At 40.3% G+C, this 4,772-nt stretch overlaps 1 protein-coding gene across 1 annotated transcript in view; it reads right to left on the minus strand.

The window, feature by feature from the left end:
* Positions 1 to 2,260, minus strand: part of LOC127855676 (ceramide synthase 2-like) — a 37,778-nt gene extending 35,518 nt beyond the window's left edge. Inside the window, exon 1 of the mRNA XM_052391431.1 lies at positions 2,171 to 2,260. The gene's annotated coding sequence lies outside the window, so the exon portion shown is untranslated. The remainder of the gene's footprint in view (positions 1 to 2,170) is intronic.
* Positions 2,261 to 4,772: the final 2,512 nt, after the last annotated feature.

The following is a 4,772-nucleotide window of genomic DNA, read 5'->3' on the forward strand; positions in this document are numbered from 1 at the left end:
TCCGAGTTGCCCGAGTCGTACATTTGCTTATCTGGGCAACTGATTGTTTTCAATTAAGTTGTCCGTGGACAACAAGTTTTTTAAAAGTCGGGTCCAGGTATACACAAAAATACATTGTATTAAAGCCGTAATTAAGTTTTACAAAACCGGATGTTGACACGCGATAACATAGTCAGTGCTATTTGCGGAGCAATCAAGCTAACATACGGGCACTCTCCTGCGCAGTGATCTCCCTTATTCTATAAGAGACCGGGAGCATGCCGCATTTTCGACATTTGGCCCGATTGTTAGACAGTGTACAGACTGGTTTCTTTATTTTTACAATCAGACGAAATAAAAAGTATCAAACTAAGATAAAGAAAACACGGTCTACCTAGTTATTTAAGACGACTTTAATGGTAAAAATGGAACATTTAGTGTTTTTTTTAAATCTTCAACAACGGAGCAGAAACCCGAAGCTTTGAGCAGTCCACCTCCCAAAAAAACTAAGAAAGATTAAGATAAAAAAATATGATCTAAGTAAACGCACCAAAACTTTTCAAGAAACTTGGCTCACAGATTTTCAATTGTTACCAGTTGATGATAATCAAATTGCTACCAGTAGCGGTCCACTGTGAGTGAGTGAGCCTCAGTTTTATGAGGTCCACATATTGGACTAGTTTAGTTTGTTAAGATTACGATGTACTTATGTTCAACACATGTTTTGATAACAATAGCTTTGCAAGATTAAACGTTTGAGAAAGTGTTTATATTGTTTATAATATGCTGCTATAATGAATATACCATTGAAATACAACTATAAACAAAACAAGCAAATCATACTCATTTTGATATATTCCACATTATATTAAATTAATCAAAATATGCGTGTATAATTTATATAAACACTAACGGACAAGTGTAGTTCAGCAACGGACAATCTAAATTTCCTAAATGATTGTCCGTGGACAAGTATAGTTTTTTGAGATTTCGCCACCCCTGGGGGGGAGAGCTATTTTGTCAAAAGGGCACTTTCAGCGCACAATATTTTGTCAAAAGGGCGCTTTTGAGCGGGCGGGCATATCTGATTCTGAAAGGGCCCTTTTGACAAAATAGTCCCCCCCTTCCATTTTCAAATCCTAGCTGGAGCACTGATTAGTCTTGGAGTTAAAGTGTGACCAAGGGAATGTAAACTTACAGAATGCATCGATTTCATGTGTGAATTTCAAATAGATTTAAAGCGTGACCAAGGGAATGTAAACTTACAGAATGCATTGATTTCCTGTGTGAATTTCAAATAGATTTAAAGCGTGACAAAGGGAATGTAAACTTACAGAATGCATTGATTTCCTGTGTGAATTTCAAATAGATTTAAAGCAGTGCTCCAGCTAGGCCTAAATCGAAGGGCGCCGCGCCCTGCCCTCCCGAACCTCCGCCCTGCCCCCCCAAACCTCCGCCCTGCCCCCCCCCCCCCTCAACAAAAAAAAAAAAATTTTTTTTTTTTTTTTTACATATCATAATTCATAAATCTCTTATTACATTGTAATTAGTTTAATCCTCATTGTAGACATTATATTTGAATGGTTTAATAATAATGGGAATAATACAATTATTTATAACATATAAATTAACATGCAATAGGAAGCATTCCAGAAACACCCGCGCGCTCGAATGTGCCCTTTTCACAAAATACTGCGCGTCGAAAGTGCTCTTTTGACAAAATACTGCGAGTCGAAAGTGCCCTTTTGACAAAATAGTCCCCCTGCCCTTTTCAAATCCTAGCTGGAGCACTGTTTAAAGCGTGACATATGTCACTACTCTTGTAGCCTAATCTGACACTGGGTAAGCTCCATCATAAAGGAACCTTAGCCTGTTTGCTATTGTTTTTTTAGTTACAGCTAAGCTTAGGATGTGGCTGTTTTTTATCCCCACACACTTCACAGCTTATCTCAACGAATTGACAAATTGACATTAAAAAGATGAACAATTGTCTGTTTTGCCTCGACCCCACCCGCTTCTGAAAACCACACCCCCACAGTCGCATAGCAATAGCAATGACACCAGGTATCATAAAATTGACAGTGTACTGTGGTACAGGTTTAAAAAAATAACATGACCTTGCTATCAAAATTTAAAATAAGATACAAAAAGGTACATACAAAAAAGGGTAAAATGCATTATTATATCTTACCCGAATATTCAAAACAAATGATTAAATATCGTCCGATCAGATACTTCCGGTAAACCTGGGTAAAACTAATCACAGAAAGCATGCCTCATAATACACAATAGTAGTGAATAGAATCACAATTTGTTTTAACATTTTGGGAGTATACGGGGGCCTATACATGTATGGGTCCTTAGTTTTACTTATTTCGTATTTGTGTTAAGAATTTGTAATAAATATTCCAGCATGACTTGCATACTATTAGATATAGCCACATCATTTTAGTTATGTTTATTAAATTGCTTTGAAAATGCTATTTCAAATGCACGTGTTTTTACGTTCAGGTTAATTACTGTACTGTACAACAACTTGAACTATTTAAACAGTTGGACTATTCAAAGACCTTTGGACTATTGCGTAATGCTGATGAAGTCATCATTTAATAACATACATTAAAATGTTAAAACAGCAAGTAAAAACTAGTGTGCTATTGTTTTTGTTTAGATTCTTCTACCCTTTAATATTGATCATCATGATATTTCATAGTTTATTGACAGGTGTTTGCGTTTTCACGACTGCACAAATTAATGGGTGGACGTTTTCCCGTGATCTTTCTACGGAATCCGGACAGTGCCATCTATAATCTCGCACTTCTTTCATCAAGGGCGACACTAGACACACGAAGTGATACTTGATATTTTCTTGACAGTCGTGGCGACGCTGGATATTTTTCTTGACAGTCGCGGCAACGCATGACATTTTTCTTGACAGTCGCGGCGACGCACGATATATTTATCGCCCTTGTGTTAGTAGCCCAAAAGGCGATATATCGTGTTAAATATATCGTGCGTCGCCGCGACTGTCAAGAAAATTATAGTGCGTCGCCGCGACTGTAAAGACAAATATCATTTGTCGCCGCGACTGTCAAGAAAAATATCGTGCGTCGTCGCGACTGTCAAGGAAAATATCTTGTATCGCTTCGTGTGTCAAGTGTCGCGTTCAAAGGGCGACACTAGACACACGAAGCGATACACGATATTTTGCGCGACAGTCGCGGCGACGCACGATATTTTATTTTTCAAATATCGCCCATATTATCCGAATCTCGTGTATTGCGGTCTAATTTCAGACCGCGACACTAGACACACGAAGCGATATTCGATATTTTGCGCGACAGTCGCGGCGACGCACGACGCGCGTTCTACTGTTCAAATATCACAGCTTCGTGTGTCTAGTGTCGCCCTTGATGAAAGAAGTGCGAGATTATAGATGACACTATCCGGATTCCGTATCTTTCATGAGAGATTTTTACTTTTTAGCCCACAATAGGTCAAATGTGCCCCGGCTATCCGGCTTTTCGTCAAAGATAGAATTTTAATCCGAATATACCAGTGTACGTAATGTGACAAATGCGACCTTAATGTCAACTGAATGACGATTTCAAAGATATTCCCATATCTGGCTTCCTGTTATCCGAAAGGAAATCGGGAAAATCCTACATTTCGCCCCAAGGGGTGCTGAAAATTTCAATATTGTTTCTTATGGTTCTTTAAATTTGCGCGCTGTGTCGCCTTTATGGCCTATCGTGAAGTCACCGGCTGTGGACCAGAACTTATGCATGGTTTCCCCAGCAAATTGAACGTACTGAGTACCGCTGTCCTGGGACACTTCGATGATTTTCTTAATCAGAGCCAACACCACGATTTCCCGGTCTGCATTTTTCCCCCAGATCCGCCCGTCCGTCCTCTGCTGCTCCCCTATAGCCTGCTCCTGTCCCTCTTCCCTGCTGCTTGCCGACTATGGATTCCGAAGATAATTCATATAAACGTATCATCCTGTGGATTTTCCAAGTGCTAGAAAACAACGGGAATTAAAAGGACGTCCGATTGGAGGGATGGCGTTCTTCACTGGAATAGCAGATTAGCAGAGCCAGCCGACAGAATTCCACATTCCGACCTCCGTGGTTATAAAAGGCAAAGGCAGTAGGTGATGTATGTACCCCGGGAACGGTAAACATACTGAAACGTACCCGTGAATTTTAACGCTAAATCCGTCGTTGTCGGCTATTTTTTTTAAATTAATTATGTTCGCTTTTATGTCAATTTTCTGTTAAATGGCCTCTATATTATCGGAACTCATACTGAGAACGCATGTTGATGCAGTTTTTTTTAAAGAGAAGTTTGTTTAAGATAAACAATATCGTTTTACGCTAATCGGTTGAGCGTAATCTGATTTTGGGCGAGAAAACAACTCGGGTACAGTTCTAATACCGACCGGGTACGTCTAAGTATATTTACCGTACCCGGGGTACATGTAAGTATACTTAAAAGTACCCGGGGTACATATAAGTAGTACCCGAGCCGACAATGACCAATCGAACGGTAGGTGAAGTCTTCATCTTGTTCAGGGCTTTTCATCGATGCTGTCTGAAGACGCAGCGGGGCCTATGCGCACACAGGGACCTATACAAACATGTTTGTATAGGTCCCTGGCGCACACACGCGCACGCACGCACGCGCGCACGCACACACACTAGTTGAAGGCTTCAATAAGTTTATCTTCTGGTGATTCTCGCTCAAGTCGCGACGCGCACGATCCGCTTGCAGACCGGGGCCTGCACGGATGT

The sequence above is a fragment of the Dreissena polymorpha genome, chromosome 13 (assembly GCF_020536995.1).
Source record: "Dreissena polymorpha isolate Duluth1 chromosome 13, UMN_Dpol_1.0, whole genome shotgun sequence".
NCBI classification, from domain to species: Eukaryota; Metazoa; Mollusca; class Bivalvia; order Myida; family Dreissenidae; genus Dreissena; species Dreissena polymorpha.